We start from the raw sequence: 15,026 nt of genomic DNA, 5'->3' as shown, positions 1-15,026 counted from the left end.
GAAAGAGTGTGGCACAATATCTTCATGGTAAATACAGTACAGACCAAAAGTTTGGACACACCTTCTTATCTCTAGAACAACTGTTAGGCTGGAGTCACACTTGCGATTAACTAGCACGAGTGCAATGCGAGAAAATCTCGCATTGCACTCGGACCAATGTTAAGCAATGATGCAGCTCCATTCTGCTATTTTTTTTTCAGTCCAACTCGGACTGAAAAAAAAATCGAATCATACTGCGTTTTGTAGAGTTTCACGTGCGAGTCACTCCAATGAAAGTCTATGGGTGCGTGAAAAAAATGGATGTCACACGGACGGCACACACACCATCATAGTGACATGCGTTTTTCTAAATACATTTATCGCATGTTGCAGAAAACACTGGAAATGAGTGAGGTCTGTCGATGTCGGTCAATCTATATCTCTTCCAGTCAGTCTCCCTCTGTCTGTCTCTCTCTCTCTCAGTCGGTGTTTTGCTATATTTTTAGCACTAAGGTTCAGATACAGCTTTAAAGAAGGCAAATAATTAATTTTATTATAAAGGTTAATATAAAATACAAACTTAAAGGAAAAGTATGATATTGCGTACACTTTTGTATAATCAACATACAAAGGTTAAGTACAGTTAAATACTTACAATCACCAAGGAGTTTTGAACATCATCTGCCTGGAACATTAAGAATCAGAGAAGCACACCAAGGACAGAGGACTCCTGAAAATCCCAACACTGACCGGACGTCTCGGTACAGGTAACACGAGCTTCTGTCTGTGCTATATTTCATCTGATCTTAAATAGAGGTTTGTACAATAATTACAAACCTTAAAGTTAATGTGTTGTAGTCTTATTGATCCATGCCAGATACACCACACATCAGACAATGGGGTAATAAACCCACAGACATTCAAATCTCCCAAGAATACACATCAGGTATTTGAGCTAGGTAAATGGATATATTGTCTGTCTGTGTATATAGCAAACACATAAAACATCAGATTGTTGAACTAAATAAATCAGAGTTTCTATTTCAATGGATAGCAAACACACAAAACCATCAGATATTTGATGTAAGTAAATCATAAGGTTTCTGTTACAATGGTATATTGTCTGTCTGTATATTCAAGACAAACACACAGAAATCCTTAAGTATATACAAGATTTTGTAACCATGTACACTTTGTCTGTCTGATTAATCAATCTGTTATAGTTTAACCCCTTAACGACCCATGACGTACTATGTACGTCATGGATCGTGTGCCGGTAAGCCTCGCCCCCTGCCGCCGGCAGGCGGCGGCGAGACGCGCACATATCAGCTGTTATCAACAGCTGATATGTGTGCCTGCTAGCCGTGGGTGGAATCGCTTCCACCCGCGGCCATTAACCCCTTACATTTCGCTGCCAAAGTCTTGGCAGCGATATGTATATGGGCGCCGCCATGACAGTGACTTACCCCGCCCCCACCGGAAGTCACGTGACATGATCACGTGACTTTCGGCGGTTGCCATGGTAGCACAGGGTCATGTGATGACGCCTGTAGCTAACATGAGTCACTTCCTCTCAATGCCGGAATACAGCCGACATTGAAAGTGAAGCAGCAAATCTGCAGTTCTCAGCTCTGTAGCTGAGATCTGCAGATAGTGCAGAGCGATCGGATTGCTGATCGCAATAGCCCTGTAGGGGGACTAGTAAAATAAAAAAAAAAAGTAAAAAAAGTTTTAAAAAATTAAAAAAAAATAAAAAAAATAAAAGTTCAAATCACCCCCCTTTCACCCCATTGAAAATTAAAGGGTTAAAAAAATAAAAAATACACACATATTTGGTATCGCCACATTCAGAAATGCCCAATCTATCAAAATATAAAATCAGTGAATCTGATCAGTAAACGGCGTAGCGGCAAAAAAATTCCAAACGCCAAAATTACGTTTTTTGGTCGCCGCAAATTTTGCGCAAAATGCAATAACAGGCGATCAAAACGTAGCATCTGCACAAAAATGGTACCGTTAAGAACGTCAGGTCGAGACGCAAAAAATAAGCCATCACTGAGCCTCAGATCCTGAAAAATGAGAACGCTACGGGTTTTGGAAAATGGCGCAAAACGTGTGCCACGTTTTTTGGACAAGCTTGTGAATTTTTTTAACCCCTTAGATACAAGTAAACCTATACATGTTTGGTGTCTACAAACTCGCACCGACCTGAGGCATCATACCCATACATCAGTTTTACCATATAGTGATCACGGTGAATAAAATATCCCAAAAACTATTGTACAATCCCACTTTTTTTGCAATTTTTCCGCACTTGGAATTTTTTTGCCGTTTTCTAGTACACTATATGGTAAAACTTATGATTTCATTTAAAAGTACAACTCGTCCCGCAAAAAACAAGCCCTCATATGGCAAGATTGATGGAAAAATAAAAAAGCTACGCCTCTCGGAAGAAGGGGAGCAAAAAACAAAAACGCAAAAACGGAAAGTGCCCGGGGGCTGAAGGGGTTAACATAATGTATAGACTCAAAAAATAGCCATTTTTATATTTGCAATACATTCCACCCTTGGCTATTTTGAGCCATAGATTATTTATACAAGGTACCATATCCTAAGGGCATGGTTTTAGCAGATGATTGACATAAGGAAAGTGTACACTGTATACAACAACACAAAGCAATGCATTCACAAATTATAGCAAATATTACTGCTAATATATAACGAATATATCCAAAATCAGGTAACCAAGAAAATAGCCAATCCCACCATTTACCATCATCTTGTCTAATGTGATTAATATCAACATATAATTGATCTGTTTGGGATTGAAGATCTTTACTGTGATCAGATAGGTTAAAGCAACACATACCTTCAAATTCTTGACATCCATGATTATGGGCTAACAGTAAATAATCTATTGTTGCTCTATTTTGCAAAATAGCCTTTCGATAACTTTGTATATCTAGTAGAATGTCTTCCAGGGCTCTACTCGTGGTATTTATAAATTTAGCCACTAGACAAGACAATCGGCCTACTGTTTTAGCAGCATATGCTGCTACAGCGGGTGTCCCTACAATTATTATGGATAATCCTAGGATTTCTGATTCAGTTAACAGATTGACATCATAATTACAATCTTCAGGTAAACTTGAAAAGTCTCGTATTATACGGGGAGTTTTATGAGCTGGGAATAAGGGATACATCATTAAAGCTAACCTAGAAATAGCACATGGCCCACCAGTCATGTTAGCTGGAATGTAATTAAAGGTGATATTTCCACAGGAAAACATCCACCCTTTAGGCAATTTTACATGTTTTGTATATGATGGAGAGGTCACTATATTGTTACATTTCATATCTTTTCCTGCTGTTATACTTTTACAATTCTTATCTGAACGAGAGCCACAAATAATAGCAATCTCTCCATCCCCTATCTGTTTTTGTATTTTTAATTGTTGACATTTCCCTATTTTGTTTTTATCACAAGTCATTTGATAACATAAATCAGCTGGTGTAACACTTTGAGTCTTCAGGGTAATCATCTCTTCCGTTAGAGAAAGTTCTCCAGTGCAATCCACACAAGCATAATACGGATTGTATGTGAAATTTTTGGTCACATCTCCTTCTTCTATGTCCTTATCTTGAGTCGATATCCCGATCAGCTTTGTCCATAATTGTAAAGGGGTTGGTACTGCCACCATACAAGTTTCTAATATATTGGTAGCAGTAGCAGTCTTTGTCATATAAAATGGCTCGTGTTCATTAGCTGAGCCAGGTAAACCCATAGATTCTGTTTGGTTTCCCATAAGGCCACATTTTCCATGGTTGGTGTTTCTGTTTTCGGTCTGAAGATTGCTTGGCTACTGACGGATGTGGAGAGGACCATGGATATGGTGGCGCCAATGATGCAACATTTCCAGATTTTGATCTGATGGGACAAAAATACACATATTATTCTCTGAGATAACATCTGTCAGTTGGGACATGTTCCCACTTGTCTTGTCCGGGTTTCATAACTATCAACACATTGTCTGCCCCTTGAGCAGTGACTTCAGCAGGTTCTGGATGACCTTTCTCTCCCAATTGTTTCACCCAAATTTTTGCACCATTATTGATAGGATTTGAGGATCCAAAACATATTAGCATGTCATTGTCTCCGTTATTCATTAAAAGGATCCTAATTTCTCCCTGATAATCCTGATCTATCACTCCTCCCATAACCTGAACTCCTTTTAAAGCCAAACTTGATCTTGGGGCTATGAGATCAAAATGCTCTGATGGCATTTGCAAGCCTATAGCAGTCCTGACTGTCTTTACAACTCCTTTTTCCAATGGTAATTCCTCATGGGAGTATAGGTCTAATCCTGCTGCTTGTGGATTAGCTCTATGTGGTCCTAGAGCTCCCGATTCCAGTTCCCAATAGACTACTGTCTGTTCTGAGGGCATGGCCTTTAAAGGCAAGATCTGCAGATTTGGGGTAATCATTCGCATTAGTGGGGTTTCTTGTTCTCCAATTGGTCGGTTGTTAAGGATATGGAGAGCCTCATTCAAGCTTTTTCTCCACCCTTTATAGGTTCCACTGCCTAGTTTCTTTAATTGTTCTTTCAATAATACATTCATCCGTTTAACCAAACCGGCGGCCTGCGGATAATATGGAATATGAAAGATCCACTCAATATTATGTTTTGAGCAAAATCCTGAGACTTTCCTGTTTTTAAAATGACTTCCATTGTCACTTTGAATCTGTATTGGGATACCATAGTATAATATCATTGTTTCCAAAGTCTTAATAGTACTGTTGGCATTGGCCATTTTACAGGGACAAACCAGCATATACCCAGAATACGTATCCACCGCCGTGCATACGTATACACATCCTCCGTCTTGTGGAAGAGGGCCAATGTAGTCCATTTGCCAGATTTGCCTGGGAAGCTTTCCACGAGCTATCTGGCCTCTCACCACATGAGGGATTGGTCTCTGTTGTGAATGTTGACATACTGGACACTTTAGGATGGTTTCCTTTATCAAATCTAACCTGATGGGCACCCCTCTGGTCTTTGCCCATTGATAAGTAGCTTTTTCTCCCAGATGTCCACATTTCTGGTGTGCCCACTGAGTCAATCCAAGCAGCCCCTCAGTGGTATCAGTCTTTTCAGTGGATTCAGCAACTGATATTTTGGAATGTTCATCTGCTACGGAGTTGAAGAGTATTTCCAGGGTATCTGAAGCACAATGAGCATCAACATGAAACACAGTCACTTTAATACTTTGTACAATTTCCTAGATGTCTTGCCACAATTCTTTTCCCCATACTTCTTTGCTATATATTCTCCAATCATTTTGAGCCCAAGTTGGTAACCATGTGGTCAATCCATTTGATACTGACCAAGAGTCAGTATACAGATGACATTCACTCAATGACTCTTGCCTTAAAACACTGTAAATTGCATACAGTTCTGCATATTGACTACTCCTTCCTTCTCCAGTTGTCACCTGCATCCTGTTACTCAAAGGTTGATACCCTACTGCCTTCCACACCTGGTTATTACCTTGGTATCTAGCTGATCCATCTATAAACCATGCATGTTTTCTCTGTTCAGGACTCAACTGTTCAAAGGGGACCCCCCATTTTACCGGTGATTCTTGAATTGACTTCTTTGTCTCCTGCGACTGAAGTCCTGTAGGGAGTTTGCTTACCTTCTCATGTAATGTTGAGATCCCACTAACTCCCGGCTTTGCTCTGTCCTGAATGTACCATTTCCACTTTATTACTGATGATTCCTGGGCATGTCCTATGCGGTGAGTTTTTGGGGAGCTACATACCGACTGCATAATTGGAATCTCTGGCCTGATCGTTACCTCATGTCCTACTGTTAACTGTTCTGTGTCAATTAATGCCCAGTAACATGCCAATAGCTGGCATTCAAAGGGGGTGTAATGCTGGGCTGCATCAGGCAATTTTTTATTCCAGAAACCCAAAGGTACTTTATTTCTTCCCTGCTTTTGCCACAGACTCCAATTAGCATACATTTCTTGCACTGACACATTTAGTTCCATAGGTTCATCATCCAACACTGGCCACAAGTCCAGTGCCTTTTGCACTGCTTCTTGTGCCCTTTCAAATGCCATCTGTTGCTCCGTTCCCCATTCAAATTGATATTTCTTACGTGTAACTTTGTAAAGGGGTGTGAGAATCTGGCCAAGGTGTGGGATATGTTGCCTCCAAAATTCAAAGAGTCCTATAAACTGTTGTGTTTGTGTCTTGTCTTTAGGAATCGCAAAGTCAAGAATTTTTTGTCTAGCTTTTGGTGTCATTTCTCTATGTCCCTTGTTCCATTGGATACCAAGGAACTTCACTGTTTGTGCAGATCCCTGCAACTTGTTAGGATTAATCTCCCAGCCTTTACTTTTCATGTGTTCACAGAGTGCATCTAACTGATGTGCTACCTCTGCTTCAGTCTCCCCCTGTACCATGATGTCATCAATGTAATGGGATATTTGCATGTGTGATGGAAGGACAAAATCATCTAAATGTTCAGCTACCACCCGATGACAAATGGTGGGACTATGCAACCAACCCTGAGGAAGGCGTGTAAAGGTATTTTGTCTTCCCTTCCAGGTAAAAGCAAATTGATCCCAGTATTGCTTTGCAATTGGAATGAATTAGCTAAATCCAAAACACCATACCAGGTTCCTTTGTGTTTCTGTATTTGTTCAATTAGAGTGATTGTGTCAGGTACTGCAGCTGTGAGGGGAGGTGTGTGTTTGTTCAATTCCCTGTAATCCACAGTCATTCTCCATGAGCCATCACTCTTTTTCACTGGCCACACAGGATTGTTCCATTCAGTAGTTGTAGGCACAAGCACACCAGTCTATATTTGGAATACAGTCGGTCTCTCTGTCTCCCTGTCGTCAGTCTCTCTCTCTCTGTTGGTCTAACCCTCTCCCCCCCTCTCTCATACTCACCGATCCCCGATTACCAATGCGGCGCTGCACGGCTGTCACAAAGCTCCGGCGGCTTTTCCTCTTTTGAATAAGCCGGCCGCTCATTATTCCATCTAGTATTCACTGCTTTCCCCGCCCACCAACACCTATGATTGGTTGCAGTCAGACATGCCCCCACATTGAGTGACAGCTGTCTCACTGCAACCACTCACAGCTGCCAGTGGGCGAGTCTATATCGTACAGTAAATTAAATAATTAAATAATTTAAAAAAAAACGCGTGCGGTTCCCCCTAATTTTCATACCAGCCAGGGTAAAGCCATACGGAGGCTGGTATTGTCAGGATGGGGAGCGCCACATTATGGGGAGCCCCCAACCCTAAAAATATCAGCCAGCAGCCACCCGGAATTGCCGCATCCATTAGATACGACAGTCCCGAGACTGTACCCGGCTCATCCCGAATTGCCCTGGTGCGGTGGCAATCGAGGTAATAAGGAGTTAATGGCAGCAGCCCATAGCTGCCACTAAGTCCTAGGTTAATCATGGCAGGCGTCTCCCCGAGATACCTTCCATGATTAACCTGTAAGTTAAAGAAAATAAAAACATACGCCCAAAAATCCATTATTTGAAATAAATGACAAAAAAAACACCCTCTTTCACCACTTTATTCAAGTCCCCAAATACCCCTTCAGATCTGACGTAATCCACAGAGGTCTCACGACGCTTTCAGCTCTGCTACATAAGAAGCTGACAGAGAGTGGTCACAGACCACGACCGCTCTCTGTGAGCTCCCCGCAGCGACTGAAGTGAGTCGCGCTAGCAGCGATGATGTCACTCAAGTTACGCCAGGCCACAGATCTCAGCGGGGGGACATCAGCTGTGACTTCAGCTGGTAACCTCAGTGACGGCACCGCTGATAGCACAGATCACTTAAGTCACTCAGGGGATTTGCGGTCACCGGTGAGACCTTCACCGGTGACCGAAAATCAGGCCATGATACACAGACAGAGCTGCGGGATGACAATGAAGTCGGGTGAAGTTCATCCGACTTCATTCTGATCATGCGGCTCTGTCTGTGTCTGCTGTCAGCGACCATGTAGCAGAGCTGATGGCAGATGACATAGCTGCTGAGAATAAAAACGGATCCGATATGGATCACACACGGATTGCACATGGACTACAATCATGAGAAAAATCACAGAATCGCATTGCAGTTGCATTGCAGACGCATCAACACTCGGACAGAGCTCATGCTACTTTCTAGCATGAGAATCGGTCCGATTTTCCAATCGCAAGTGTGACTCCAGCCTTAAGGACTCTTCTCCACTGGCGTGTAAAAAATCACAGCGATACACGGCTCAAAATGTGAGTCGAGTATCCTGCGTGTGATCTGCGTGTGATCTGCATACGGTGTGTGTTTTTTTTCCTAACATAGCATCCGTATGACATGTGAGCGTCATGCGGGTGCGAGGTGAGTTTTTTGGCAAGCAGCATAGGACTGGCTACGGGAGAAATCTCCTGTAAAACCAGGCCTGACCGCGGTTACCTGCACTGCACTCCAGAGCTGTAACCTGAGCTCCAGCATTCTGCCTGATCTGTTTGCAGCTGTGCTGACCTGAACAGCAATCGCCTGGGAATCAATCACTCGGCGCTCGCTGTTCAGGCTGCACTCTGGAGCTCAGGTGACAGCTCCCGGGTTCAGTGCAGGTAACCGCGATCAGGACTGGTTTTACAGGAGATTTTTCCGGTAGCCAGTCTGACGCGGTATGCAAGTGTCAGGATCCATGTGACATGCGCATGCCACCCGGATTCTGACTTTTTTCTCACCCCCATAGGATTGCATGGGGGTGAGAGAGCTGAGAATCACATCAAATCGCAGCATGCTGCGATTTCAAGGAGAGCCCGTGTAGAGTCTGAAAAAGACGGGAAAATGGAGACTGCATCATATGAAACCCTTTGACAGATTGCAATCTGTTTTTCCATGTGATGGAATTTGGAGAAAAAAAACGCCAGTGGAGAAGAGCCCTAAGAGGAGACTCTGTGCAGCAGGCCTTCATGGTAAAATAGCTGCTAGGAAACCACTGCTAAGGACAGGCAACAAGCAGAAGAGACTTCTTTGGGCTAAAGAACACAAGGAATGCACATTAGACCAGTGGAAATCTGTGCGTTGGTCTGATGAGTCCAAATTTGAGATCTTTGCATCCAACCACCGTGTCTTGGTAGAAAAGGTGAACGGATGGACTCTACATGCCTGGTTCCCACCGTGAAACATGGAGGAGGAGGTGTGATGGTGCGGGGGTGCTTTGCTGGTGACACTGTTGGGGATTTATTTAAAATTGAAGGCATACTGAACCAGCATGCCTACCACAGCATCTTGCAGCGGTGTGCTATTCCATCCGGTTTGCGTTTAGATGGACCATCATTTATTTTTCAACAGGACAATGACCCAAAACACACCTCCAGGCTGTTTAAGGGCTATTTGACTAAGAAGGAGAGTGATGGGGTGCTACGCCAGATGACCTGGCCTTCACAGTCACCACACCTGAACCCAATCGAGATGGTTTGGAGTGAGCTGGACCGCAGTGTGAAGACAAAAGGGCCAACAAGTGCTAAGCATCTCTGGGAACTCCTTCAAGACTGTTGAAAGACCATTTCCGGTGACTACCTCTTGAAGCACATCAAGAGAATGTCAAGAGTGTGCAAAGCAGTAATCAAAGCAAAAGGTGGCTACTTTGAAGAACCTACAATATAAGACATATTTTCAGTTGTTTCACACTTTTTTAAGTATTCATTCCACATGTATTAATTCATAGTTTTGATGCCTTCAATGTGAATCTACAATTTTTAGAGTCATGAAAATAAAGAAAACTCTTTGAATAAGAAGGTGTGTCCAAACTTTTGGTCTGTACTGTATGTCCCTCATCCTTAGTCCCTTCATGGCAAATATATCTCCCATCTTGAGACACTTCATGGTAAATATGTCCCCAATCTGATTCCTGACCCCTTCCTGGTATAAATGTCATGCATTCTGGTTTATATGTCCCCCACCCTGGTATATAGGTTCCTCATCCTGGGCCACTTCCTGGCAAATATATGTTCAATTCTGGTATATATGACCTCCATCCTTTTATATATGTCCCCATCCAGGAGACCTTCTGGTATATATGTCCCCATCCTGGTATATATGTTCCTCATCTTGGACCCCTTCCTAGTAAATATGTTTTCCATTCTGGTATATATGTCCCCCATTTGGGTATATATGACCCACTACAGGCCCCCTTCTTATATATATATATCCACACCCTGGCATATATGTCCCCATCCTGGACCCCCTCCTGGTAAATATGTGTCCACTATAGTGGCATACATGTCTCCATCCTAGGCCCCTCCTGGTATATCTACCCCATCCTGGTAATATGTTCCCATCCTGTTATATAGCCCCCATCCTGGCATAGATGTACTTAAGCTGGGCCCCTTCCTAGTATATATTGTACGTCCTTATCCTGGGCCCCTTCCAGGTATATACAGTTCACATTCTGCTTCGAACTCATAAAAAACCCCTATTCTACTTTGTTTCCACCGCTGACATGTAAAGTAGCATCTTCCTCTGTAGATGGTACAGTGGCTGGTAGCTTACATCAGCATGTAAGCTATGGCGACACATGACTACCATTTACCCCCAGTCACAGGCACACTGACATCAGCTACCAGCTTTAGTTTTGTTGGCAGTGTGTATTGCAATGCATTTCAGCTGAATCTAGCTGAAGTAGTTACTGGGGAGGGCGGGCCTCTTCCACCTCCAAGCCCAGTCTCAACCTCTGTGACCATGATTATTACGCGCCTGCTCATGATTAGTGTTGAGCCACCCCCCTAGTGTTTGAGTTTGGTTCGGTTCGTCGAACGGCGCCTTAGTTCGGCGAACGTTCGACGATCGTTCGACGAACACCTTCGAACCCCATTGATAACAATGGCAGGCAAACAAAAACACATACAAACACATTATACATGTACACATACAGTTAATAAACATTGCCATTACACTTACAGGTCCCCGCGATGCATCCTGCACTCTGTCTCCCACCGCTTTTCCTTCCGATCATCGCTGCGCCCTCCCGGTAACCAGCACTGAATAAAGGACCTTCCGTGACTTCGTCATAGCATGTGACCAGTCACATGTCTATTATCTCATTGGCTACAGGCTGGTCACATGGCTAGACGTCATGCTAGGTCCTGCCAGTGCATCTCTCCGGTATGAGCATCTCCGTGTACCAGCAAGATGCTCTGGCACATGGTCCACTCCCTGTCCCTGTATGTCGGTGCTCTTTACAGAGTCAGCCCACATGCAAGTACTGGATGCCACCGCCGGTAAATAGTGGCACTGGGAATCACATGATCGGAGATCACCGTTGCTATAGAAACCCACCTGTCAGATTACTATTTCAATGGTGGCAGGGGTGACGTCACCGCTTACAATCCACAGCCTCTGCTCACTCACTGAGTGATTAGACTGCATCCATCCATCCCTCCATCCCTCCATCCCTCCATCCATCCCAAATGATTATGACTAAAGACCCAGCGTCTGAAACGCGTCAATCATAGGAAATTTTATCCTCACTATGTATTTTATCAATTAGGAATTAAAGATGTTTTTTTAATCTTTAACAATTTCTGTCTGCATGGACGTTTTGTGCCGGAGTACCTCCTCACTTTGATTGTCTACTACAGGGTCTGCCAGGGAATCAGTTATCCTGTTCGACAACAGGTGCAAAACCTGTATAGGGACTGGCTAGGATTGTAGGGCACAGCTGCAAAAGAGTGAAGGAGGTATCCCATCTATCCCCACACTAGCATTAGGGCCCACCATTGTTAAAGTGCACCGGTGTACCCCTTGTGTTGTTGTGTGTGGCATCGTACAGCATATCTTCTTGTCACCCCATGTGACAGTATATTTTATTGTCAGTCCGTTAAAGTGGCGTAATACTCTGTCAATATTGTTTTCAACAGTGACCTGGGAGTCAAACATGCATCAAGGCATCTTCCCCATGCTGTTCCCATCCCACTTCAGTGGTGTTTTTGTTTGTATATAAATAAGCGACTTCCAGGCCCCTCTCAGACCTCCCGAGGGTATGATGGATAAATACTCGAGTTTTCCATTTTTCATTATACTCTTTACTGTTTACTCGAGACGAGCACCCAAGCTTTAGAAATTGCTTGGCTCAGGTAACCTGAGAATTTTAGTACTTGTCCATCACTAATTGTTGTCTGACCCACTGGAAAGGGTGATATGTTAACCTCTTCGTGACACATGATGTACTGGGAATGTCATGGATCGTGTCAGGTTATTCCCTGCCTGCTGCCACCGAATGATTTGAACAGCTGGCATGTGCGGCTATCAAGCACAAGTGGACTCACTGCCCACTCATGTCTGTTAACCCCTTACAGCGCGCTGTGAAAATGTCACAGCGCGATGTAAGTGTTGGAGGCAGTAAGCGGTCACTTAGCCAGCTCCATCGGAACTTATGTGATGTGATCACGTGGATCCGATGGTTGCCATGGTAGCACAGGGTCATGTGATGACTCCTGTAGCTATCATGAGTCAGTTCCTCTTACAGCCGGCAGAGGGCCATGTGTCAGAGGAGAGCTACTTGTGTGCAGCTAAGAGGAATGCTGCTCTGATCTACAAGAAAGAATGAGTGATCAGTCTGATGATCGCTATATTCCCCTAGGGGGACTAATAATAAAATAATAATAAAAAATTAAAAAACAAATTAAGTTCCTAAAAGTTGAAATTACCTCCTATTTCCTCCAATGAAAAGTAAAGGGTTAAAAAAATAAAAAATATACACATATTTGGTATCGTCACGTTCAGAAATTCCCGATCTTTCAAAATATAAAATCAATTAATCTGATAGGTAAACAGTGTGGCGGCAAAAAAAATTCCAAACGCCAAATTTACGTTTTTTAGTCGCCACAAATTTTGTGCAATATGTGATAACAGGCGATTAAAAAATGGTACCATTAAAAAGGTCAGTGCAAGATGCAAAAAATAAGCAATCACTGAGCAATAGATCTGAAATATGAGAACGCTACAGATCACGGAAAATGGCCCAAAAAGTTCACCATTTTTTTGGACAAACTTCTCAATTTTTTAACCCCTTAGATAAAAATAAACCTATACATGTTTGGTGTCTACAACATGTCTGACATGAGGCAGCACTCCAACACATCAGTTTTACCATATAGTGAACACTGTGAATAAACTATCCCAATAATAATCATTCAATCAAACTTTTTTTGCCATTTTCCAGTACACTGTATGGTAAAACTTATGGTTTCATTTAAAAGTAGAAGTTGTCATGCAAAAAAATAAGCCCTCATATGGCAAGATTGACGGAAAAATAAAAAAGTTACAGCTCTCGGAAGAAGGGATAGCGAAAAAAAAAAATGGAAATTTGCCCGGGGGTAAAGGGGTTAAGGATCTTAGGCTATGTGCACACTTTGCGTTTTTTCATGCGTTTCCGCAGCGTTTTAATGCAAAAATGCATGCGCTTTGATTTCCAAGCAAAGACTATGGGAAATAGGGCTTTCTTGTGCGCACAATGCTGTTAAAAACGCAGTGTTTTAATTGCAGAAAATTTGTCAAAATCCCTGCGTTTAAAGAAGCAACATTTCAATTTTTTTTGCCATTTTGGCAGCATTTTGCTAACTTTAGAGTCAATGAGAACTTTCAAAACGCATCCTTAATCAAAATCCTAGCGTTTAACATGCTTTTTTGACAAATTAAATGCATGCGTTTTTGACATTATATTAAGGGCATGATATGTCCCTTTACACACACATATAGTCCGACAATTAAATTAATGAAAATCAACAATTTAACGTTATTTTATACATAAATATTAGAACACAGTTAGCATTTTAATAAAATTAGCTATTTTGTGTATGATTTTAATCATGATATTTGTTATCATTTTTTTCCTTTTTTTTCGTAGTTTTTGAATGTTTAAACTTTATTTAGTAGTGTATTTGTCTTCAAAACGCATGTGACTTTAAGCAATGAAAAAGCATGTAAAACGCGGTAAAAACGCGGCCAAAACGCGGTAAAAACGCGAGCGTATTTTTAGTGTTTTTGTGGTCAAAACCAAATTTGACAAAGACAATTTCTGCCAGAGGATGCGTTTAGAACTGCAACGAACTCGACGTAAAGTGCGCACACAGCCTATTACCTTAGTCTCTGATCTATTCCTCTACTGTGGGGGGAGGGGGAAGGTGCCTCATTGATTTCATCTGCCTAGGGCACCACAATACCTTTTCCTGGCTCTGTAAGAAAATGTTCTATTGCAGCTTTTTTCTGGAAGTGTATATTTAGTGCTACAAATTCTACACTTTTTTTTCTCAATTATCTTTAAAGAACTACTTTTAGGTGTCATGTGACCTGATCATTTCAATTTTTAAAACACTGTTGAAATATTAAGGACATCTGAGTCACAGCTTCATTCGACGACTATATTTGCAATCCAAATGTAATGGATCTCAAATACATTGTACATTAGTACAATATCTAAATCTCAGCTTTTCCTAAGTGAAGTGTTCACCAAATTTCATCTACCTTACTCAAGCAATGCAGTTCTTTCTTTTAATTCAGTATTCCCATTAAAAAATAACCTTTGCAAAAAGAAATAAGATAACAAAAGACTGCGTAGGTAGACGATAAATTCCTGGAACAATGCCTTCTAATGCATTAATAAAATAATCTTTTGCAAATATTTAAATAAGCAATATTTTACTATTAAGATTACAGATTCCATTGATTATTATATAAGAGGGATTTTCCGTGATATAAGAACAAAGCTGAAAAAAAAAATAAAGTAATAATGTATATTTTTATATATATGTATATATATATATATATATATATATATATATAAAAAATCTATATATATACATATTTAGATACATATATATATATGTATATATATATATATATATATATATAATGAGAAAACTTTCTGATCATGTACGATTCCTGTTCCCTTTTTGTTAGGTTTTATTCCTCATATTATCTTGTATTGTTACCACAGTTCCCAATTCCTCCTGCGTGGTG

The sequence above is a fragment of the Anomaloglossus baeobatrachus genome, chromosome 4 (genome assembly GCF_048569485.1).
Source record: "Anomaloglossus baeobatrachus isolate aAnoBae1 chromosome 4, aAnoBae1.hap1, whole genome shotgun sequence".
In the NCBI taxonomy this organism is placed as follows: domain Eukaryota; kingdom Metazoa; phylum Chordata; class Amphibia; order Anura; family Aromobatidae; genus Anomaloglossus; species Anomaloglossus baeobatrachus.
This window is presented reverse-complemented; position numbering follows the sequence as displayed.